Raw genomic sequence first — 26463 nt, 5'->3', positions numbered from 1 at the left:
TTGGGGCCTATTCGGTGCCTCCCACCCCATGAACAAACCTGGTATCTTTAAATTAGCTGACTGGCTTGCCCTGCAGGTAATTGCATTAGTTTATCAATGTTCAACACAATTTATTACTTTACTCTAGCACCACTAGGATCCTGGTGTTAATGTCCTCTGTGAGGAGACGGGGAAGAAGGCCTTTGTGTTCAAGAGTGCGTGTGAATGTGGGGGTGTCTTTGCAAATAAAGAAAAGTAAACACAATGACACCAAAGAATTCAAATTACTGCTTTATTGCCGGTCATACATTTTATCTGCGCTGGTATGCTCTTAACAGCGAGCAAGGTCTTAAATGTGCATATTTGGACCATATTATTACCTTACATTTCACTTTGCACGAGTGCACATTCATATTGCATTACCCATGTTATTTATTGGTGACCTTGCTGTTGCCTTTGAGGTGTTGGATCGGTGCCTCCTGCTCCTTTGGTATCCACCCCAGCTCTTCTCCACCCTGTCAGTGATCGTTACAGCTCCGGCACTTAAACCTCATACGACAGCAGTCTTATTTGCCTTAATAGGTGCTTCAATCAGATTGTCTTTCATTACACTAAACACAATATTACTGTCTCTACTTTTCAATAGAGTTCTCTGGCCAGAGGCAGCTGTGTGCCTCCCTCACATCTGTATGCATTATGGATCTGTCTGAGGTAATAAACAGACCCTGCTCTTATTCCTGCTTCCTGGTATCATTATTCCTTGCCCCTCAGATGGATTATAGCCCACTGTGCAACATGTAGATGAGTGGCGCTCCTCTGATTGCCTTATGGCCATCAGGCTTTGCATATTTACTGCCCATGAATCACGGTTTGCAGGAAACGTGCAGCACCATATTCCAATCCTCCTCCCTCCTCTACTTTTTATGCTCCGCTTTGTTTTACTCTTTCTCTGTCATTCGCTCTCTCATTTTCAGTTCTTTTTCTTCGTCCGTCTTTCTCTCACCCTCCTTTCGAGTTCTTCTTTCATTGTCTGTCTGTTCCCTTGATCCTGCTCCTTGCATTCCCAGCTGCTTAATTAAAACATGTATTATTAATACGGCTATATCTTTGTCCATCTTTCTTCCCCGTTCATACGACTGCTACATTAAGTGTAAATAGTTTCGCTGTAATTCCCCTTTAATGTCCCTGTTACAATCAGTGTTTCTGGTGTGCAGAGGCAAGGGAGGGCAGAAGAAAAAAAGAGGGAGAGAGTATGTGACTGGGATCACAGGCTTCTACTGTAACTTAATGTTTGATGTGTGGCTTGCATACTGCAGGCCCTGTAATTAGGTCTGTTTTGCAAGTCAAATGTATATGCTGCCAAAATGCAAAATAAGAGTTAAGAAAAGAAAGTTGCAAGATGTAGCAGGGTATGGTGTGTGTGGGTTGTTCCTACTCAGCCACAGACCCACCTTTAATTTGTTAACACTCATCCTACTGACATAGTTAACATACGTGGACGACCGATGGAGGTATCCAAGAACAATTTACTGTATGAAATTAAATATAACACCAAAATAATAATAGCAAACCTTATTTCTTCTTAAAGTCTTATTAATTATGTAATTAATGTAATCTAAAGAAGAAAAAAGAGTAGCTTTTTTATTATCTGCCAGTATTTTTGCACAGTTTATGTAATATTACTTTCAGATTTACAAATACAAACTACATTGTTATTTATCAGCTTATTTAGCTTTTGTCTATTGAAGTATCACAATTTTTAAAAATAATTTCAATTAAACACTATTTGTCTTGGATTCGTGGATTATATCAGTCAAATATACAATAACTGAAATAAATATGCAACTGGCCAGCTTGGGCATATAATCTCTCCAGCGTGTACTTGGGACCTCCATTGCATGCCCAAAACACCTTTCGATGAGGAGAAGTAGTGGCTCTACTCTGAGTGACTCCTAAATGGCCAAATGCCTCTATTTCCAACACCCTTGAGAGAAAAATCATTTCTGCTGCTTGCATCCTTGATCTTTCTTTTCAGTTGATACCCAGAACCTGTGACCACAGGGGCGGGCAAGAACACAGATCAACTGTTAAATCACCAGATTCACATTCGTGCTCAGCTCTCTCTTCACCACAACCAACCAGCGCAGTGTCATCATCAGTAATACTTATTTAAACTACTCTTACTTAAACTACTCCATTTGGGGCAGCAGTTCAAACCCTGAATCAGTGCTCCACTCGTTGCCAACAGAGAACCATAGCTTCAGACTTGGAGATGCTAATTCTCATCCCATATACTTCACATTTGGCTGGAAAATGCCCCAGTGTAAAACCAACAAAACCACATCATCTGAGAAAAACAGAGATCATATCCTTAAACCAGCCTCCACCCTTTGGCTACACCTAGAAATTATTGTCCTAAAAGTTATAAAAAGAATCAGAGACAAATGGCAGCCCTGGCAGAGATCACCAACCATGGTTGTACAGGGAATGGAAAAAACTAAACACAGCTAAAGGTAAACACACCATACATGCAGTTATAACACACAGTTTGCCTCATGCTATGCTCAGGGCATGCTGGCGTACGACAGGAGGAGCAAACAGTTGCTTCCTCCCTGTCTGTGTTTCAACAGGAAAGTAACACCTTTGTTGAGTGGATGTTCCAGCTGGACCGTCACATCAGCAGGTGAGTTTTCCATCACTCCCAGGAGGGTCATTGCTGCTCAGATTGGGGCTTGCAATGTAGCAGCAGCAGCTCTTCTTGTCATGTGTGGCATGACCAGGGCATCTATCTGTCTCTGGATGATCTGATGACATCTCCAATGTTCTGATAGTTTGGAAAACCTGTGAGTTTTTACATCCTTGATCTTTTTTTTCAGTTGACACCAAGAACGTGTGACCACAGGAAAGAATGCAGATAAGCCCATTCACTTCGACTGTTGAACTTAATAACAACTTTTAGCACCCACAGGTTTAAAGTTTTGCAGTAAATATATCTGCTTTCTTTAGAACGAATCCTCATGGAGGTGGGGTGCCCCCGGCCTCTCGGCCTGGGGCTCGGTCACTCAGGTACAGCTGGCTGCCGGCGGAGCTCACGGGCGCGTCACTGCAACTCCCCCTGGCTTCTGCTCCGCGGCTGCTGAATGAGCTCTCATCTGGGACTCTCCTTAGCTCTTACTGGGACAGTGGCGCCGCTGCCCCTCTGTGGGTCTTCCTTGGTCTCTTGTGTTCTGGGGGCCTCTGGATGTCTGGAGTTTTGATCTCCTCCATACCTGCTTGATACCATAGAGGACAGGGCTGTGGCTCCCCACACTCTCTAGCAGATCATTACATGGAGAAACCTTTGGAATGCAAGCATGCTGATCCACACAGGTATGCACACAGGTGTACACACGGGTATTCACAGATGCGGACTACAGCTTTCTTGGCTGCTGCCTCAAAGCACACTGTGCGCTGTCTATCTTGCGTGCTGCACAATATCGTTTATTATTTAGTAACTATTGATATCTATGACTAGCTAGTTTATTGTGATGGTGCTTTTTTTTTTTTATTATTATGTTGCTCTTTGTTGTTTGCTGTCTCCCCTGTTTTTTTTGTTTTTCTTTCTCTCCATACAGGTGACCCAGGAGTTTTTTTTTTTTGTTTTTTTTTTTCTCTCTTCCCCCCCTTCTCACCGTCTCTTCTCCCCTTTGGTTTTCTTTCTTCCTCTCCCCCTCTTTCTTTCATTCTTTCCCCCTGTCCTATTAAAAAAAAAAAAAAAAAAAAAAGGATGACAAAGGATGAACTGAAGCTCCGCCATCACGTGATGTCACATGCTGCTGTTTCTGATGTCACTTCCAAAAGAAAAGAAAAAAAACGAAAAAAACCCAAAAACGAATCCTCATAACATCTCCAGGTCCAAATTTGAATCTGTAATTTGTTACTCTGTGACATGATGTTTACATTGTGTAATGTTTACATGTTTAGCATACTTACAAAGAAAATAAATTAAGAGGGATCACATCACATCAGCATGATAGTGTTGTCATTGTCAGCAAGTACAGCCTGAGCCTATTCACATTTCCATTACAACTAACTGACATTAGTTGCACCAGCAACCACTGTTGTTTTCACCTACTGTACAACAGATGTTGCATAGTTCTGGAGGGAATCGCCACAGTGGTGGATCTGCAAGTTTGATCTATACCAAATTCCCTTCCTGATGCAATGCTCCAATTTTTCTGGTCTTGGGACCAGCAATGGGAGTATACTATTGGGTTTGCGTCTTGTTCTGGTCTTGAACCAGGGATCTTTTGTGTTTAAGGGGAATGTGTTCATCACTACACAGGAGCATGGTTAAATCAAAACAATGGGGATAGGCTGGAGTCTTATTTAAACATACACCACTTTCTGTCAGCCTTTGACGACTCTGATATATTGGATTACTGACCACAATCTTAAAGACTTTATGTTGAAACCAGAGTAAACCAAAATGCTAGAATGGCTGAAGTTCAAGTAGGTGTAGGTGGAAATAGGTGTTTGAAGGTTCATCAAGCAGAGTTTGGTGCATGAAGAAATAAGCAATATATATTATTAGTTCATGCACTTTCTGTCCTCTGTCAAAGGCACTTTCCTATATTTTCATCTACCCATTATGTCTAATAAGGTTGTGTTGATGCTTTACCATTTATCTGTCACGGAGTGCTTAGTCTACCATTATTGATTGGAACAGGCCAATTGACTGGGAGAGCGCTGTAAACCAGGCAATTTAAAACCTACATCCTTCATTGTCACATGATGGGCGCAGAATGAGATCCTAAGAGGCAGAATGAGTGCAGTGGCAATAAATAAAGTGAAGAAAATATAATCTGGCAGGGTGACATCGACTGTCAATAAGAGCGCCATCTCTAAAGCCATCAGCGTGATTATCAGGGCAGGGATGATGAGCTGTGGTGTGAGGTACTGCAAAAGCATGGGCCTTGTATCAGGGCCTCTGGTGAGACAGATGTTGTGCGTGAGTAATGGCACAACTATCATGTCACATGGAGGCTTGCCTGCTCCATATAGCGAGTGCGTAACAGGGAAAGAGTATGAGGGCCTGATAATATCGTAAAACAGTGTTTAAATATTTTAATTTCATTTGTCAGAGGGGCCCCTCCCTTGTACTCCATTACCCTGACAACCATCCTTCATCAGCTGAATGAGTGCATTATTCATTAGCACTAATTATTTTCACATAATGTCTGCCCCGATATATTTAACCTCCACATTACACCCAGGATAATGGCCTTGTAAAATTGAATTGTGAGAAAGAAGTGGAGTTGGGAAGCTCATTTAAAGAACATCAGAGGGAGGAGAAAAAAAGAGTGAAGGATGTGCAGGAGGGGCTTTTTGAAGCAGCTGGAGTGGGGTGGGGTGGGGGTTGACAGGAAGAGTGTTAAGCACTTTGGGACATGGAGCCCCAGAAGTGATGGGACATTTGTTCTTGTCTCATTTGCATGCTAAGAGAAGAGCCCGGTGGTTCACTGTTGGGTTGACGAGATACCCAGATGCCCCATGGGTTGAAGGTGCCCTCCAGCAAGAGAGTTAAGATTAGCTCTCCCTGACCTGACACAAGACCTCAACCATTAATATAAAAACATGTGACCCAGGACAGTCGGAGCAGAGTCTTGCTTTCTTTCGCCTCGATCGCCATCTCTCCCGTCTTAGTCTTTGACTCCAGTCTTTTCCCGTCTTCATCTCCACTTGCACCTCACTTTTCTTTTCTTCATGCATTTTTTCTTCTTCTGCCTTTTTTCCAAATCTTCATTCAGTTACTTACCTACATTGACTGACAGTCAGTTCTTTTCAGATATTTTCCCACTGAGAAGTATCAGGATTCCAACTTTGAAACTGATGACCAAAGAAAGATGTAGTCAGGTATTCATTTACCATTTGTATATTTGTCAATTTGTAAAATATAAACTCAAATAAGGCATGCTGCTCTGCTTGCTTGAGCTGTGATCCCCCCCACCTCACCATATACACAAAGAAAAGAAAAAAGAAACACAACATGGCTTTCATGCATCAGATTAAAAAAAGAAGAAGAAAAAACTAGAAAAGAAAATTCTGTACTATGAAATATTTTAGCTGCAAACTTTGATGAATCAGTTAGGCCCAGAGATGTAAACCACTTTAAGCCAACACTCTCTGTTTTGTATCAAAATGCAATATTTAATTTATAGTTTAAAACACACAGCAATGTTGCTGTAAGCAACTTCTCCTTGTTCACCCTACAAGGAGAGTGGGATGTAAAAATAACCAAACCAAAACAAACAAAAATTACATAAAAAATCTTAAGAGATGGCCTTGTGAAAAACTTTTGTTTCTGCAGACACATGAGAATGATCACAAACAGTCTAAATATCAAACAAATGCATGCAATTCAAAAACTAGAACAACAATTTCTTTTTTGAAATTACACAAAGTATTGTGGGATTAATTTTCTCTCTATCTCAAACTCATCCTCTATCCTGCCAAATGTTGTGTTATGTTTGCAAAAGTGGTTGTTCCCTCCCCCTTTTTACTGTGACCTGCTCCCATTAAAGTCAAAGGAGCTTGCAAAGAAAAGCGTCTGGACTTCTTTAAGTTGCTTGAAGACGTTTCACCTCTCATCCGAGAAGCTTCTTCAGTTCTAAGGTCAAATGGTGGAGAGTCCCAGATATAAACCTAGTGGGAGTGACCCCCCACAGAGGGACAAAGGGACCCCCTGATGATCCTCTAATCGCCTGAGCCAAGGTGTGAAACTGGGCGTGGGTCCCAATCAGCCAGGGTTTCGGGTGAGTTCATTGTGAAACCTGGCCCCACCTTATCATGCGAATTCCTGAGGTCAGATGGCCCAGGATGTGAGTGGGCGTTAAGGCGTCTGGGAAGGGATCTCAAAACTGGATTATAGATGGCAGAGAGTTGGTGTCGTAAACCACCGCCTCTGTTCAAAGATGGTCGCTCACAGTGGACATAGATGGCTTCTTTCACTCCTCTTTCAAACCATCTGTCCTCTCTGTCCAAAATGTGAACATTGGCATCCTCGAAAGAGTGACCTTTATCCTTAAGATGCAGATGGACTGCTGAGTCTTGTCCTGTGGAGGTGGCTCTTCTATGTTGTGCCATGCGCTTGTGAAGTGGCTGTTTGGTCTCTCTGATGTAGAGGTCTGAGCATTCCTCGCTGCACTGTACAGCATACACCACATTGTTAAGTTTGTGTTTTGGCGTTTTGTCTTTCGGGTGAACCAGTTTCTGTCTGAGCGTGTTGCTGGGTCTGAAATGCACCGGGATGTCTTTTTCTAAAGAAAAGAAGACCGGACACCAGCGAGGGAGGATAAGAAGGACAGACGCAACAACATTGTCATCCCCTATGTAGCCGGTGTATCAGAGAAACTCAGGAGAGTTTTCTCCAAGCATGACATCCCGGTGCATTTCAGACCCAGCAACATGCTCAGACAGAAACTGGTTCACCCGAAAGACAAAACGCCAAAACACAAACTTAACAATGTGGTGTATGCTGTACAGTGCAGCGAGGAATGCTCAGACCTCTACATTGGAGAGACCAAACAGCCACTTCACAAGCGCATGGCACAACACAGAAGAGCCACCTCCACAGGACAAGACTCAGCAGTCCATCTGCATCTTAAGGATAAAGGACACTCTTTCGAGGATGCCAATGTTCACATTTTGGACAGAGAGGACAGATGGTTTGAAAGAGGAGTGAAAGAAGCCATCTATGTCCACTGTGAGCGACCATCTTTGAACAGAGGCGGGGGTTTACGACACCAACTCTCTGCCATCTATAATCCAGTTTTGAGATCCCTTCCCAGACGCCTTAACGCCCACTCACATCCTGGGCCATCTGACCTCAGGAATTCGCATGATAAGGTGGGGCCAGGTTTCACAATGAACACACCCGAAACTTTGGCTGATTGGGACCCACACCCAGTTTCACACCTTGGCTCAGGCGATTAGAGGATCATCAGGGGGTCCTTTTGTCCCTCTGTGGGGGGTTACTCCCACTAGGTTTATATCTGGGACTCTCCACCATTTGACCTTAGAACTGAAGAAGCTTCTCGGATGAGAGGTGAAACGTCTTCAAGCAACTTAAAGAAGTCCAGACGCTTTTCTTTGCAAGCTCCTTTGACTACGATGACCTGGATGACTGAGAACCTTCACAGACATACTGCTCCCATTAAAAGTGCTCTGCTTGATTATGGATCAGATTATGAGTTTTCCTTTATGTTAGTGTCATCAGGTTTAAATTGGACTGAGCTGCTGTTTCGCTAATTATTTTTTCCTGTTTTCCTTCTGCAGTTTAACTTTGTTGCTTGGAAATCAGCTGCCAATCATAAATATATGACTGTTTCCTGAGCAGGCACAGGGTGGGAGAATGGGGTAGGAGATGCTACAGTCACTGACATTGATGAAAATACAAATGCACAGTGTATGTTTCCATATTTATGGTGAATGGAAGAGGAAAAAAGTTTCACCTTTAGTCTTTTTGCAATTAATGCAAATATTGTTTGATTACTTGAGTTTTTATCCCCACTTCCTAACCTGGGCAGGTGATAGAAAATGCATAACTACAAGGACTGATAGGTGGAGGTCAGTTATTAGAAGCTTGCTTGGAGCTTATTTTGTTTAACTTTTGTTAAAGCTCCTCCAGCCTATGCTAACATCCTATTTAAAACTTTGCAGCACCTAACACTACCTGCCTCTGGTCCATTATATGAATTCAGTATATTCCATAACATCTCAGTGACATACTTCACATCACAACACAGCAAAGTCAATTTTGTGACAAAGCAAAACACATTTTCCTTTTGTTCTTTTCCCTGACTAATGTTGCAAACAGTGACCACTCTCCTCCCCAGGCTATGAGACTGTGAATGCGAGGGTACTGCTTTATATGCTTGATGATGGGTAATTGTAGTTCATTTCAACTGGGGGGAAAAATATATTATTCTCAAGCCTTTCTGTGTACTACCCAGAAGGCAGTGCTCTCTTTGTGTAAAGGATCTATCTCTCTGACATTTAGATTTGCCTTTTAAAGATGACATTTTTCAAAACTGGCATTTCTTCATATGTTTTCTAGAGGCGACAAAATTATCCTTTTAGATCCCAGTCAGAGTGTTCACCTAAGTGAGTAGTTTATCCAACCTTAAATTGTTTGGTTTGTCCTTGGTGATGACGATATTTCATGTAATGTAATGCTGATATTGTGATAATTCTACTTGTCTGTGCATTAAAAGGATCCACACTTAAGAAAAAGAAATAAATAAAGACTTACAAAAAAAACGTCATATGTAAGGTTACAAGAGTTACCGTTTCCTTGCTGTGTTCATGGTGGCTGAGGTTGGGAGAGTGCCAGAGCTCATCTGCAGAGGGATAAAAAAAGGATAAAGTGCACATTTATCACATTTGTTGTATAACTGTGATTTATATGCGGCACAAATATGGTATATGCCAACAGCTTGATAGGTTTGGATGGTAGCTGATAGTTTTGGGTGTGTGACTGAAGATTAATGGAGTACTACACAGCTATCCAGGAGACACGCTCATCTCTGAATGATTCCTTTGAATCACAGGAGCTTTCCAATTACTGCACTCTAGTGACTCGCAATGAACCTTTATCCATTCTGCAAATGAGCATGCTATCCCTAAATAATTTCCTCTACAAAGATGGTGCTATGCATTATGAAATATTCAGAACTCAATTTTCCGGTTCTATCAGTCTTTGGAAAGATCCATAATTACGCGATAATCCACAATGTAATTCATTTTGGGTACTTGGAGAAACGGAGTTTGCTCCATAGCAAAATCTTTAATATGTTGTTGAAATGGGATGACGCATGCTTTGTGGCTTTTTTAAAGAGGATTTTGTTTGATGATTCCATTTTACCCTTACTTATTTTTTTTTAGACTACCGACATCTTCAGGGTCAGTGAGAAAGTCCAGACTAAGGAGATATTGTAGTGAGACAGCTGGTACATTGATGGGTATTGCTGTTCATAATTACATTACATAAAAGGAACACACAGACAAGATTGAGGACGGGTATTATCAAAAAGTGTAGAACTGCCTAGACACATAAACCTTCTGCACAAGTGGCTATAATATTGCAAGAATGGTAGCTTTATGTTAAAAACTAACAGCCTACCATTACATTAGAGTAAGTTCAGAAATGGAACTGTTATAGAACAGCATTAGAAACTGAAAAGAGTAAGATGGTGTTGGATTATTGCTTGTTGGCCAGAAATCTGAGGTTAAAGATCACTTAATGTGCACTGTAACTATGCTCAGGTAAGGCATGCTTAAGAAATATTGGCATTCAAAAGGTGAACAGAGCAGACTATCATTTGGCCAGCGTGGTCATACATGTGAGTGCGCAGTGATCCACAAATAAGAACAAGCACATTATCTGTACAGTCATTTCCATTGGACTGTGTACCATAAAGAGCAAATGTGTGCTCTACATTCCTGTGCAGCTGCTGCCACATACTTGTAGAAGTTTATAATATATAATACAATTTAGACAGCACCATCTCACCGTAAGGTGTTCAATAAAGTGGGTAATAAAAACCTTTACCACTGGCTTTAAAACGAATAAAGTTAAATGGAGCCACTGACATTTTTAGTAATGCATTATTGTAAGTCAGCCCTGCAACTGCAAGAGGCAGGGTGTGTCAAAACAGCTGTCTGTCACTGCGACAGAAAGCTCGGCGAGACAACGTTAATGACGCGCTTGTTAAAATGTGATAACAGTGCTGAGCTTAAAGGCCAAAGCTGTCACAGCAGGAGAAGAGAAAAGTGTAGCGTAGTGGAGAGAAGTGTGGGAGGCTGCTGGAGTTCAAAGAACTCAATGCCAGCTGTACAGGTGAGTCAGGCGAGTCTCTCTTTCTCACTCCTTACTAAAAAAAAAGGTTAATTTAAAGGTTTTCATGATTTACTGTAATATCACACATAATCATTTTTCAGTACAAAATATATAAGTGATATATTATAATGGCTCTTCTTTTTGGCAATGACTAATCAAAAACTGACCCTTAATGTCAGAGTGAAAAAACATCTCCCCAAGGTGAAATACAAGTACAAGTATAAAATGTAAAATTCATATTTAGTCCCTTCAATATGTCAGTGGACAGAAGCTAAATCACTGCTGTTTCAGTCACTTGGGTACAACATTAAGTTCTCATTCAGTGGTCAAAGGATTTCACTTGACTGTGCTACACCTGTGTAAGACAAAAGAACACTCCACATTGCCTGGAGTACGGCTAAATGTTAAGCGGCAGATTGATTTTGTCAAATGTAGCTGTAAATCTTCTAGGCGAGGCTTTACAACTGAATAAGTCTGCAAAACGACTTTTGAAAGACTGTGTGACCTCAGTGAGGAGCTAAGACAGTCAGTGTACCTGTGACAGTGTTTTTTATTTACAATTATTTGTGCCCCTCGTCCCAACAGCTTCCTGTCTCCACCTGTTCTTTTTTCCTCCATGTCTTGGCGTCACTAAAATAGGGAGAGCGTAATTAATGAATTGCTTTCAGCTGTCCTGCCAGCCTCCACTGGCCCTCCACCCCACTGCACCACCCCTTCCCTGCAGTGGAGCCGCAGATTACATCTCGCCACACACCTCCACCTCTACTGATGCTGGGGACCCATCCGGCTAAGCCTACTCACCCCCCCACCAGTGGGAGAGAAAATTGGCCAGAGCAATCTGTGCCCCTGGCCTATGGATTACCTTCAACTTAAAGGGCTGCAAAGCCAGATATCACAGGTTGATACGGGTGTTGGCATCCATACATAAAGCGATGGAGCCTCTACAGCGGGGTGTGGTCTGAGCATGCGGTTAATGACCGTCCCAGGAGGTAATAGCGAAAATAGTTGATGTCGGCATCAAGTAGGCAGCAGCATATGCAGCCTACTTTGGCTTTGAGGAGGTTGAGGTGAAATATCTCTGTGGCTCCTCCCCTGTCCGACCGCACCACCTCATAGTGGACGTCAACCACTCAGCAACAGTAATTTTGAGCTGAAAGAAGGGAGCAGTTGCCTAAGTCTAGTCCCTCTGTTGTACAAGAGCTCCTGACGTTGCTGGGCTGCAACCTTTACTCTGTGTGTTTTTTTCCCTTAAACGTTATCTGCAGCAGCACTACTGGATGCCGCTGAATGTCCCCATGCACACAACTGACCACCCACTCTGACTCCAACAATGCATATTGTTGGCATCATTCTGGTACGCTGTATTTCCCTCCTGGTCAGGAAGAGGGTGTTGGAGTCCTGGCAATGAAGAACACCTGGCCAACATCCATCAAAGGACACTCCCATCACAATCCTGCCATGGTACTGATGCAGCCCTCCATGGGTCGGGAACAGCGCCTACCGCTGCCGGGACCTGTGGAGACAGATCGGGGAGAAAGAAGTTAGTCGGCTACTCCACTGGGGTGGAGGTGGGGAGCCTGTTACTTGGAGCTGGGACTGGCCTCGTCCCGCTGACCCTCAGCCTTCTTTGACCTCTGACTGTAGAAACAGTGATGGAAAGTTGAATTCAAATGAAATATATTTGTATACACACTAAATGGCAAACCTGTAACCTGCATTGTTTCCATATGTTTACTTTTTAAGTTAGATATTACATTACTAATGTTTCCCACATTGTCTTTGAAGTTTTGCTGGATCTTGTCACCCCATGATGTGAGTGAGACTATGCAGGTTGTGGAGGATTTGGTCCCTCAGGTGCTCCATGGGATGGTGTAAACCTTTGTTCTGTTGGCAGCTCATGGCTGTTTGGCTGAAGAGGGAAACTGTGGCTGTCTACATGCACAGGGTTAATTTTACTGACCAGACGGTATTTCCCTCCCCCACATAAACCCAGGTGCAGATGCCAGTAAGACTTGAGAGAGAACAAACTGATATCATGCAAAGTTCAGGAAGACAGGGAAGAGGGATGAGGAATAGCCTGCTCAGGTGAGGACCAGAAGCCAACCTAGAGGGATGCAAGGCTGGTTCAGCTGATGGCCTTGAGCCTGAAGGCAGACTGAGGCAGGCTGATCAGAGATGGGCTGATCTATTAGTACCTCATTTCCACCAATGTAGTGTCTAATGTACAGGTAGTTCCATATATTTCCTAAACTAAAAAGCCGATGTGTCTCACTGACATCATTGGCCACAGGAGGTGCTACAATAAAAAAGTCACCAACGATTTGAAGATGTAACCAATGGATTCGGTCTACTGTAATTTGTCTTTGCATGTAAATGATCCAGTTGGTTCTCAAATATAGTAAAATTGAGCCAGATCTCAAAAGGCGCCAAGTCAGAACCAGCTCAACACTGGCATCACCACCATGTTGGTGAAAAAGTATTAGGTATTAAAGTGGGAGGTATTAGACAGGGAAGAAGTACTGGAAACACAGCTCAGATGGGACCTGCATCAGGATCAGGGGAGTCAGCGAAGTAATAATGAGAATGACTAGGAATTGAGACTAGGAGGCAGTCGCACTGACTGATAACAGAGACCTAGCAGAGAGGTTTCAGCAGAAGCTAAGCACAAGTATAGGTCATCACTTAAATGGACCTCATAAGGCTCTGCCTTAAAAACAGCAGCCTCAAGTCCGGCGTTAAGAAGAAAATTACCAACAGCACAGAGAGAGAGACGTGCCAGGTGCAGGAAAAGTTGGACTGACCCAGGATAGGGACAGAGGTTGCAGAAACTGATGTGACTGGTGTAGTGGTGTGGTGTGCTTTAGAAATATAGCAGTCGTGCAGTTAGAGACAAGATTAAAGGGAAGATCATCCAAATTTAATCAGGTGAGGCTTTTTATGGGCAATTTCACTAAACTTTTCTTATTTTTATTTTTTTTTACACTTGTTAAAGGTGTTTAAATGAAATAGGGATGTAGGGGTAGCAAATACTTTGAAAACAAGTAGTGTGCATGTTACACTTATTTTGAGATCATGGGCCTATTCTCCTGCTTTGTGCCAGGAATGCCACATTCAATTTCCTTTCATTTATCATCTATAGATTAAATTCAACCAGTGTTTAGTGTGCAGTATACCTGCATCTGTCCTTAACAACATTAGTCATTTCCCTTTGGAAAAAAAAGCCATTTTTGTCAGTGTAATCAAGAGTCGATGTCCCTTTTATTCTCAACACCGTTTGGTGATGAATTCCCTGCAAAGTATTTCCGAATACTTAGCCCAAGGAGGTGTAATTTAAATAATATCAGTCAATGTGCTGCTGCCAGAATAAGAATTATGTCCACACCAATATCTCATGTGACACAGCAGAGGAAAGACTTTCCCCCTGAATAACAAAAGTGCAATAATTCACTCAACATTATTATCAACCTAATTATAATAGGAAAGCTAGCTAAATCCCCTTTCCTGTTTGAATTTCGGAGCAAATAGGCAAAATGATCAGTTATTTTAATTTTGCTCAAAGGGGGTGACGATTAGTCACATCGAGACAACAAAGCTATCGTGTTGCTTTTTTAATGACCACTGAAAGTTCGTAAAATTGAGGCCACAAACTAAAAACACACAGTTTGACAATATTTTCTCCCTGGTTTAATTTAAAGGTCACATGGACCATATAAATATTAAACATTCATATCAAATTTACCATGGTACGCAAACTCACCACACACTAAGAGTCATCACATTTCGCAGGCATATTATCATAATTATATCACTATAACAAATTTAATGAGAGCAATCAGCTCTGAACAATTTTGCCTCCAAGGAAGCAGAGGTCCCAGTCAGTCACAGAGCTACTCCTTGGTCATTCTCTATTAATTTGCACAGTGTGTTCTCTGGGTGTCAGGGTCCTGGCAAAGTCGCTCCCCAGTGACTCCTACCTCCAAGTCAGCTGCACAAAGGGGGCCCTAATTAGACTCTCATGTGTATTTAATGGACCTGCTGCCTTTAGTTCTGTGAGACAGAAAGTGCCTGATGCTACAACCTCTGTATGAAGGTTGGAGAGGGACATGTCAAGTAATATCTGTGTGTGTGTGTAAGAGAGAGACAAGGAGTGTGTGCTTAACAGGACCCAAACCTGAAGCCAAACTTTTAGAGTCCAGTGAGTCTAAAAGTATTATACATGCATCATGCATACCTTCCTGACCTTACGTTGATATTACTTTAAAAAGAAGATTTTTTTTTAAACCAAATGATATTTTTCTTTTCCCTCGACCTTACAGAACCTCAGTATTTAGATCATTTTTAAAAAGTTGTAACACATCCATTTCCACTTAAAATCGCTTTCATATTTAAATTTCATTTCAATGGCAAATAGTTTATACTTCTATGTCAGACTATGTCTTTCAGGATCTTTCATTTACAGTGTGCAAATCACAAAACCTTGTCATTTTTTCATAAGCACCTCTGCAGGAAAAGGAGTTTGAGTGAGGCATGTGGATCATCCAGACTAATAGGGGCACTGTGAAACACAATTTTGAAATTGAAATTCTGTTCACCCAGAGGTATATATCTCAAAAGTTGACAAATAAAACAGACAAAACTGGTACAATCCATTTTTGGCTAAGAATGATTTTTTTCTGTACTTAAAGGGAGCTGAAATGCATAGAAAACAATCAACAATCATCACATTTTCAGCCTTGTGGATGGGAGTGGGACTGCTTAACTCTAACCCATTTGAATTTCCTCTCTTTCAGCGTGGCCTGTTCTAATGAGGACCGACATCTGGACCAATCTCACAATACGGGGGCTTTGACGAATGTGACCCCTGTGGTCAGTCCTTGCCCCTAAACCCACCAGGACACATAAAGCCGTAGCACAGCCCCTGTTAAAGGGCTGCACTGGAACATAAATCGGCCCTGGCGTTTTTTAACTGTCCAATTTGCATGGCCCCTACACAAAGAGGCTAACGATGTTTTACAAGACAAACATGCATAAGCGCAACTGCAGCAACACAAACATGCATGCAGGTAGATGACCTGGTTGAGCTTATTAAATATCGTAGAGCTCCGCGTAATGTGGAGGATGCACAGAATGCCTGTTGTGCGCACAGGAAAAACATTTGAGCTTGTTTGATACGATTGCTTTGACGTGGCTTTAGCCTGAAATTGCAAGCAGAGCTCACGGAAAGCTGCATTGTCCGACAGAGCAATGCGAGTCTTTGAGATAGAAGAAAAAATGATTTAAAAGTTAGCGAGAAAGAAACCACAAAGCCAGAGAAAACAGAAAAAGAGCGAGACTGCCGATGGGAAAAGGCAAGATGAAGAGGGTGGTGAGATGGGAGTATGGGTAGTTTTATCTGGTGGGCAGGGAGACTGTGGCGGCAGGATCTATCTCTGTTAGAGAGAACATGGGCCTGTTATTAAAGCCATTTATCACTGGCTGAATATTCTCCCTTTAATAGGCTCTGTCGTTAATTACCCAACTTTGTCAAGATGGGGAGTCAAGGGCTCTCTGTTTTCTCGGTCTGTACACAGACAGGCTCACACGGACACACACACACAGAAACACATGCTTGAACACATCAGATGATTCGATACATTTTCACAAATCTGGAGGCAGGACAAAGCATTTATATGACCACAGATTAGAAAAAATGTTTTTATTTCTACAGCAACACAACATGAAACGAAATAGCCCAGAAAGAAATACTATCTTTCTGATGCTTGTCCATAGCTCTGTTGACATTTGGCAAATAGAGAGGTTTTTATTACCAGCAGCGACAATGTATCTGCATTGTTTTTGCCACGAGACTCTGCCTTTGCGTCTCTTAATGGCTTAGCAGGATCTGGGAGGCACCTACAGTCGCTGGAACTAACACAAAGGCAGTTTTGAGCAGAATGCTTAGGCTCTTGTTAATTTCTCTTTGTCTGTGGACAGATGATGCTAACATGATCAGCACAGCTATGCGAGACATTCACTGAACTTTACATGTGAGTCCCAACATCCTTCTTCAATCTGTTTGCCAAAGTTAGTAGTGTTATTTTACTGGACTGCCTTCAATGCTCCTGCATATTATGTGCACAGCTGTTTTTTTTGTTTATATTTTTTTTTTTTTTGGGGGGGGGGGGCTTAAAAAAGCACATTAAGAGCCAACAAGATTGTCCGATAGTGCTTTGTAAATGCAAAATTTCTTATGCACATATTTCTTTAATTGTTAATTTTTCAAGAAAAACTTACCATCACTTCATAAAACCTGAAACAGGATAAAAGAAGATCCAACAACAAACAACAGCAAATCACTGCTTACACATTAATGCATTAGTTAAACCTATATATATATATATATATATATAGACACACTTTATATACTGTAACACACATTTTTTGTATCATGAGTACTTTTACTTGTTATGGAGTACATCTATATTTCAGCTTTTAGTATAATAAGATCTGCTTAGTACAGTATATATTTTTTTAATAGTTGCTGAAAAAATCAAAGAATTTGAAGACATTTTATTGAGAATTTTTTATTCAACTGATGGAAAAATCATTAAAAAAAACTAAGTTAAAATAATTTATTACACTGTGTTTGAAATAAAAAAACAAGGATCTGCTCTACCTGTGTGTGTGTGTGTGTCTTATATTAACAGGTGGCACTAGAACCTCTAAACATTAATGTTCCAACAATAATAAAACGTTTATTTTCTCCTCTTAAGTTTCTATTTGGGCGGCTTCAAAAATGAGTTTTCATTAATGTTAAGCTAACAGTTTCAGGTGCTCCATTTACACTGGTGTGGGACCGCACCTCCTCCCCCTCTTCTGTATCCCTAATCACACTCTTTTGTGATCCTTTTATAATTAGCCAGTTTACTGGCAGGCAGAATGGAGTGGTGGATGTAAAGCATTTACAAGGGTCCTCGACAGGACACGCCAGCACCTTTTGTATAGCAATTAGTTTGTCTGTGAAAACGGATAAGACAAATAGGCTGGGACGGCATCTGGTATCCTTGTAGCTCTCAGTGCCTGACACAGAGAGAAATGGGAACACAGAGCCTGAAAAGGAGGGAAAAAAGAGGTTCAGAGCCAATCAGGAACAATAAGGATTGCACCTCAAGGATTTGCTATGAAGGCTGAAAAGTTTACAGTATGAGGAAACTGATCTGGAAATGAATAAAGCAGCTCTGACAAATATGATGATAAGAGACTCAGAGAGGGCTGTGTAATAGGGACCTACTTTTTGCGCGCTACTGATTAAGAACCGGCTAAGTGTCTGCAGAGATTCCCCTGTGCACAATGCAGCACAGGCAGAGTTTAGTATTCGTCCCAGTAGGGTTTCCTTTAGTACCCAGTCATTTACATTGTAGTTATCCAAAGACAGAAGGAATGAAAGACAGAGTGTCAAGTGCTCTATTGATCCCTTTGGCCTGATTAGCTCACCAGTGTACCGTCAAAGCAAACTAATCAGATACATTGATCATGGAATACTTTTTAATGCTTCCCCAGGCAATAATATGATTTTTCTCAAGTCAAATTACTAGTCAGTTATCTGTTGAGATGTGATACCAGGCATCTGGGGTTTTAACATTTCCTATGAGATGTCAGTTAGAGTCAGTGGCTCCATTTCAAACTCTTAACTGTTTGGCAACAATGTGGCACTGACAATAAAATGCCACTTCATTTCCCGAGGCGTCATAATTTCTGCAAACCTAGTTTTGTCAAGTACCGCTGTCAACAGTGATAATAGGTGTTACTCACTTGTTATATTCTGGCTTCAGCACAGACTCTCTGCTGCGTTCACTTTTGGCCAGAAGAGGTTGCTGTGTTCCCTGCATATAACATGAGGCCTGCACTGGTTCCAGGGTGGGGGGGTTTCTATGAGAGAAAGAGGAAATAACAATGAGGAGCTGATAATAAAAATACTACAACTGAAGAAAATGATCTGTGCTTTGTGCTCCTTGAAACAATGAAGCAGACATGCTGAAAATAAACCAGCAACAAAATATCGAAAGCAAACCCCAGTGTGTTGTAACATGTGAGATAATTGGCGGCAATGGACAACAAATCTCCCCCACCAAAAAGGAAAGTTTTTGTTAATCGCTGTTAGCCTGCAGCCCTCTAACATTGAGTCACCACTAATTGATTATAGATGCCATTTCCATCATTGACAGTAGGGGGCAGGATCCATACATTGATTGCACTTCCATTATGTACAGGCCAAGTAATTGTACTGTGAAGCCTATTAACACACAGAGCTCTGGAAAATATTTTTTCTGTTGAGTCATGCAAATTTATTTGCCTCTACCATTTATTTCACTAAAAAAAAGCAAAAAAAAGCCAAAAAAAAAAAAAAATGCTCAGACTCACAGCGCACAGCTTTTGAAAGAGATCAGAAGGGGGAAGAAAAAATAATTAATCTCATATCTTCAAAGTTAAATCTTCCTCATCCCATTTACACCAATATCTAAACAAGCCCCACGACAGAATCTGAACAGCTGTGAGAGATACGAGTCTCTCTCTGATACCTGTGTTCCCGTGATGCCGGTGATCAAACGCTGTGATAGCATAACATCCCCTCCTGTCTGTCACAGCCTCAGGCTAAACATCAGCAGAGCGCCTTGCAGCTTGCAAATGTTCTCATGACAAAGTTAAAATGTCTCGATTAATATCTGAGCGCTCGGCTGTTTTGTCACTTATCTGTGTCTCTGCTTTAGCTGCTTTTCCAGCTTTGTGCAGTGTTGCTGCATCAGCGGGGGAAAAGATTCAACCAGTGGGAAGACCTAATTCATAAGAACTGATGAACCCGTCTTTGCTCCTTTGCACCTGTGACGACTTGCTTCATGGTACATTTTGATAAAGATGCTTCTGTAGATATATCCTAAAAATTATGTTGTTGAATTAAATAAAAAATACATAAATAAATGAGGAGTTTGCTTAACGCTTGCCTAGTACTGTGTCATTTAAATATATTTAACCAGTAATACACAGAAAAATGTAAACCACAATCAAAAGATGACGCCCACTTGGCCTTTTGAGGCATTTAAAGGAATCTCAGTTTGTCATCCTAGGTGTGACATTGCTAAAACAAAAGGATCAACTGCACTCTTTTGCAAAAAACAAACAATTAAATATTGTTTCAATGTTTTCTCCCATCAGGACAAGCAGGGTGGAGTTCACTACTACCAAGAAGTGAAAGTCCCACCAGCAGTGTTCCTCCATGTTGACAGTTAATGTCCTGCCCATCTATCTTTTAACCATATCTCATGCGTGATGGCATGTGACTAAAAAGCTTGCCTAGTCAGACCTAATTAGGCAGCGCCTAATCAGACAAATCCTTGGACAAGCACACAAAGTGGATCGTAGGGAGATGTAGAAACCTTCCCCCGATGGACTCAGTGAAAGTATACCAAAAAATACTTTCGCGATCTGATGGAAAGTCCACTCGTTTAACTGCAAATACGAATGAAATATAAATAAATGTGAAGGGAAGCTGTTCTATTATTCTGTAATCTACTCTCAGAATCTCTGTTTCCACATCTGTTCAATAGCCCCTCCCCTGTTGATCATTTTTACAGTTCTGCATTTTTACTGGACCTCTGAGACCCAAAATCTTGATGTACCTGTAGGAAATTTGATTAACACACTTCAAACTCAGTTGACTGCGCAAGAAAAAAAAGGCTGTACTGAAGCTTATGGTGCCTATGACATAGGGCAGATGGAGAGCAATGATAAATGAGGAAGAGGGATGGATGTGAGTCAATACTTGCTGTGCAAAAGTTAGTCTGACATGGAGAGGGGGTGCTGTAATCTTAGAGAAGAGGAGAGTACTTCAGAGGATGGGAGAGGACAGGACACCAGATAGGAAAGGACGAGACAGGCAGGAACAGCAGTACAATAATGTCTCTCTTCACTCTGTCGGTCCCTGTGCACTAAAATATTGAAAAGCTTTTGTTTTGCCTAGTTGAACATGCACTGATGTGACACAAACTGTGAACAAAGTCATTTCACACGCATGGGAATCCTCTACTTTTATAATTTATGATGAGGTGAAGACTGCAGCCGCGCCCTAAAGTTTGTTCTCGACATCGTAACAGCCGCTACATCCAAACTTAAGAAAGTTAATTCCGTCAGTTTCTTTGGAGCTTAGCTTTCACTCGTTTAGCTACTGATCACACAAAGCAGCTGGCGGAAAAACCTTGAAAGAAAGATCACACGTCTCTGAACACAACCCAAAGGTTCAATGTCCACAGTTACTTAGGTGTGTCTTCATTCCTGTGTAATCAAACTAATCTCCCCCTTTTAAATAAGAGAGTGACGTTTGTTCCTACCTTGAGCTGGAGGCTAACAGTAAGTCCTAATGTGCAAGTTACTTTAAATTTACTCAAAGGAAATTTAAACAGTAACATCTAAAACCTGTGACGTCAGAATAAAGTAACAGTATAAGTACATATAATAATAATAATAATGATAATGATAATGATAATAATAATAATAATAATAATAATAATAATAATAATAATAATAATAATACTGAGTTAACCAATAAAAGAAAAAAATTGCATGCATGCTAATTCCCAAAAGTGTTCATGCACGATGATTCACTATTATTGCCTCTCATAAATAATTTTCCAGGAAATTAAAAAAAAAAGATAGCTCTAACATACCTAATAAAAACTGAAAAATGATGGGTGCGTAGAATCACTGCTAACCCTGCCTATTAGAGTGAACACTGCATGCACACAGTGGAAGTCACAGTTTAAATCAAGATGCAGAAAGAGAGAAACCGTGACTTACTCAGGTCTCGGCCTGCGCTCAGTTCAGTGTGCTGGTTATCCAAACCCCAAAGACACGGGGACAGAGATTGAGCAAATACACAGTGATCACCCTACAGTATAAAACACTGTTCAGAACAGAAGGAACCACACACACACGCACACACATACAAAATCTCTCCCACAGTCGTGAGCATGAATTATACATCTCTCTAGAGGATTTGCTTTCTTCCCTCTGTCCCCCTTCTTTCTCTTTTCCTTAACCTCTGTTTTATTTTTTCGTCTTTCTTCCCTGGCTGTATTAATTAACAACAACATGAGGATTAAATTAGTTTAACTTTACAAGTCAGCAAAAAAGGTTTTAAACGAGCTGCTTCCAAGACATACGAGCGGGAGTAACAACAGCGACTGATGAATGCAATTCTACCCTGTCATGGACACCTCTGTCGATATCTACATCATCTCTTCCTTTTTTGTGTCTGCATGTGTAAATGCAACCGAGACCTTTTAATTTTTTTTTTTGTACAATGAACGAATGTATCCATACAACTCTACAACTGAAAATATCCCACTTTGCTGTGGTTAAAAAGAACCAATACGTACTGTATCTGTAAAAGGTTCGTGTTGAAACACTTTAAGTCACTGATGATGAATAAATTATTTCATCCTCACCACGGGGAAACTAATTTCTACTGACATTCAAGGAACACGTTTTCAGAAGATGTAGAGGTATGGGTCAGCAAATTAAACTGCAGCAGTACTTGTGTGTGTGTGTGTGTGTGTGTGTGTGTGTGTGTGTGTGTGTGTGTGTGTATTTTTGTGAGGACGACTCAGTCTCAGATAAAACAAGCCCTACATACAACAGCCCAGGGACACTCCAACCATAATTGTGCGGGTGACATTTTAGAAATACTCACACAACAGGGGTCAATTTCTCTTCAGGTCACTGAGAAAGACATCATCAAACTACTATTAACTCTGCAAACAATCCTAGCCCCACTGCATCTCTATTGACAATGGATTCCTTCAAAACAGTCCAGAGGCTGGAAAGCTTTGCCCTCAATCTAAAACCATAACCTCTGAGTGAATAACAGAAATGCCCATCTAGGCAGGACGGACTGACGGTAAGGAGCCTGTACAGTCATGGCAAACAAATCCGTGCAGCTGTCCCCCCCCCCCCATCAGCTTTCCTGCTTCTTTTAAACAGGCGTTTGTTGTACACCTGTCTGGCTCACTCATACTTAGACATGCAAAAACACAGGTAAGCAACCTGCACAGAGGCATGCATATTTCTGTAGCGGTGGGGCACTCACACCACAAAGTGCTTCACTTTTACTGTCTCATTCAGACATACTGCACCTCATGTTATTAAACTGTTAACAAAGCAGACAGCGAGTTTTGCACCATGCCTCGTACATGCCCTTGTTTTAAGATGCATGCTCCACAGCGGTTTGGTGTGCCCACAAGGGCAAGGTGTGTATTTGACATAGAAACGTCAGGAAAGGGTCCAGATGCAGTCCACTGTTTTTCTGTAATAATAGCTAGCAGCCTTGCTGTTAAATAATTAATGTGGTCTATCCAGTACAAAGTGGATGGCATGCAGGCAGCAGTTCACCATCTCATTCTCTATTTCCCCTGACGGACACAATGCGCATGACCGTGCTTATATTTGTTTGTCTTCTTAGCACTCTGCCTAGTGCTCCACGTTCATAAAAGACAACAAAAACATTTCCTAAGAGTAATAAAGACTGATTTTCAAAACAAACACTAATAAAGCTAATAAGAAAGCTAATATACGTTACACTAACTGCAGCTCAAGCAGCTTGCATACAATAAAACTATTACATGCTCCAAGGTAATACACAAGCTCTCTGCCTTTATCTCAGATATTTGTGTGTGTTATTAATGATTTTAAATATAGATATTACTGAGCTGTTGAGTTGGTATACATGGATATTTTCTGTGACATACCCTTTGTTTAGGCCAAAGTATTAATGAAAAAAATAAAAATTGATCTTTTAATGAGTGATCCTCACATCAACGATCCACTGTCTTGCCTTGCCCTCCTCATTGAGCACATGTTGTTTTTCTGTCCTGTTTTTACAAGAAACAATCTCATTTGACATTACAGTGCAATAAAAAGCACACAAGCATATTGGAGGTTATGGCAGGAGCGGTCACATGATCAATATCGTCCTAATCCTTGCCCCTTCAACTACTTTTCCTCCTCTCTCCCCTCACCACCTTTCCACCCAATCAATTAACTTCCCCAAGTAAACAGATCTGTCCCCATGCTCACTGCTCCCCGCTGTAACCGGATATTCCTCCTCTTCTTCCTCCTCCTCCTCCTCGTCCCAGCCAAGACAGTAGGAGAAACCAGATACCTGACAGACACAGACTCTGCTAGCCCTCTTCCAGTGTGTGCAGAGGGAAGCAGGCTAAATAAAGACCAATGACATCATTACATGTTCCTCATTGTGGTTATTACTAACACTATGACCTCTGAAAGGGTCATAGATCAAACATACAGCGATCTATGTCTCCTCAGGAGCTCTACTGTAGCACTATTATGAAGTCGATATGACAATTTAACTTTGAAAATGAAGTGTACTTTATGGACTTCTGTGGTCTTGAAATGTTTTATACTTAGTAAAGTATGCTTTGGTATTGCTCCACGCCTCTAATTAAACAAGTGACTTCTTGCGCTGCTGTACCACAGCTCTCACACTGTAGCAGGTGTTTGTGAAAGGACAGAAGTATTTATCGTCGAAGCACAGATTCACACGCCAGACTTCTGCTCTTTTATTTAGGCCTCCAGCTGGAAAGCCAGTCTGTCCAGACAATGCTGGAAATATGCGCTGTTTGTTTATTAATCAAACACGTCTTCTCTCTTAGTCTTCTCTCAGGAAGTACCAAGACGTGAACAAATATTTGCATTTTATTTCAAAGTATCTGAGAGTTTAGAAAGACTGACAAACCTATTGAAAATGATTCACCAAAAACATACTACACTGCTCAAAATGACCCCCCCCCTCCAAAACACCACCATTATACAATGCTGTCTACAACAGGAATCCCAAGAGCCCTTGAACATAAAATGGTTCATTCTTCCAACACACAAGCCAGTAAGATGCAGGCAGGACCAATCTATATCTCCTGTGACCCTCAGCAACATGTCGTTATACTTGCTAATCAGATTTAGAGACAACAAGTGAAAGGATGGCCTCTCTGGGCCGTTTGCTTTCACAAATGGATCTTTCCTAATATGGGAGATTAATAGACTACTATCTAATCTTCCTTGTGATTGAAGCTATGATTTGGTTACATAGAACCATGATGGATGTTGAGGCGGCGGCACGTGCGAGTCATGTTAACCCTTTCAAGACAGATTGCAAGGTGGCTTTGCTATTATTATTGTTATTGCTCGTTAAAGTGCAATGCAGCACAACCGTGATAATAATGAAGACGTGCACTGGGCCATTCGATCATGAGAATCAGTCCAGGAAGGGTTTCTTGAAGCCGCCAGCTGTTACAAATTACAACAGGAACATATATCATAGGCTGTAAGAAAGTAATAACATCTATCTTGTGAAATGTTGTGTAGAATGCTTTTACAAAGTCACAAAATATATATCAGATACTTTCATCAGAGAAAAGTCTTTTTTAAAAATATTTTTATACAACATTGTCATTCTTCTTATCTAGAACAGTGATGGCAAAAAGGAATATTGGTTTAAAACAAAATAGTAAAGAAAATGTATTTATTAGATTTCTTATGGGCTTTTTAGATGTCAGGGGTGAGATGAAGGTTTTTAATTTAGTTTCCTTGATCTAAGAAGACTATTTCCTATTGTAATAATGTGATTCCTACAATTGTTTCTAGTCTTTTATGTTAAACTGCCTAAAGATCTTTCTCTCCCAGACAGACAATAACAATCAATTCTGTTGGTATGAAATGATTTCCCTTGCACTATTATATGTGTTTCTATGCTTTAAATCTTAGCGCACTACTTGTTACTAAAGGCAAGTTAGCACGAGCAAAGGCAGATGTCACTGTTAGCAGTTAAACTCTGGTGTGATCTGACATCACATCTAGTGCTCTTTACTTTTAGAGGCTTACTTATAAACTATGCTATCTGAACTGCTGACTCTTATCTGAACTGTGAGATCACAGATAATGATGCTCTACACGGATTGCTAGGCAACGTGGAGATTGGTGACATCGCCTATGAGGTCACAAAACTGCCTGGCGCCTAGCAACAGCGAAAACCGAAAAGATCACCGCTTATGTGAACAACTTCAAACTAAACGCGGTACTTACTCTGGTCTTATCAAAGTCTGAAGCTGACAGTCGAGAACAGCGAGACAGACTTGAAACGATTCCCTGATTTATTAATGAGACGTGTTTGATGTCAACAGCATTACTGAGCATACCTATATTACACTTGTCTCCTGTGTGCCACTCTAAACAAACTGTGACTAAGATACCTGTGGATTGGTCATTACAAAGACCTGAACTAGAACGATTCATTTCAAATCAATCCACTGACGAGTAGGAATAATACAGCACGTCCAGGCCTTCAAAATGTGTGCAAATGCAGTTTGAGCCACATTTTATAACCCACAGCTTTTGGAGTAAACTGCTGTTTCACAGGATCAATATTGGCAGTTGACGTGCAACAATATGCTGCCAGTCACTTACAGTTCTTACACTAGAAGTTCTTTCGGGATCTTCTGATGCTGTTTAAAAAAAAGGTCTGGGAGGGTGTAGGACCACTTTTCTCAGACCTTGTATAAATC

General features: G+C 41.2%; 1 long non-coding RNA gene across 4 annotated transcripts in view; it reads right to left on the bottom strand.

Annotated features, from left to right (window-relative positions):
- Positions 1 to 270: 270 nt before the first annotated feature.
- Positions 271 to 26463, bottom strand: part of LOC146678848 (uncharacterized) — a 39672-nt gene continuing 13479 nt past the window's right edge. For 2 of the 4 annotated variants that reach the window (XR_014911468.1, XR_014911465.1), the window contains 4 exons: positions 18650 to 18766; positions 17832 to 17947; positions 9307 to 12371; positions 3647 to 5847 (listed from right to left, as the gene is read on the bottom strand). This is a non-coding gene — a long non-coding RNA (uncharacterized LOC146678848). Of the gene's footprint in view, positions 3249 to 3646; positions 5848 to 9306; positions 12372 to 17831; positions 17948 to 18649; positions 18767 to 26463 lie in introns of those variants that run through there. The other 2 variants (XR_014911467.1, XR_014911466.1) reach the window with 2 other exon arrangements.

This window comes from Rhamphochromis longiceps, linkage group LG1, assembly GCF_057381845.1.
Source record: "Rhamphochromis longiceps isolate RC_006_pf linkage group LG1, R_longiceps_female_GT1.1, whole genome shotgun sequence".
Classification (NCBI taxonomy): domain Eukaryota; kingdom Metazoa; phylum Chordata; class Actinopteri; order Cichliformes; family Cichlidae; genus Rhamphochromis; species Rhamphochromis longiceps.
Note: the sequence above shows the minus strand (reverse complement) of the source record. Positions and strands in the feature narration are given on the sequence as shown.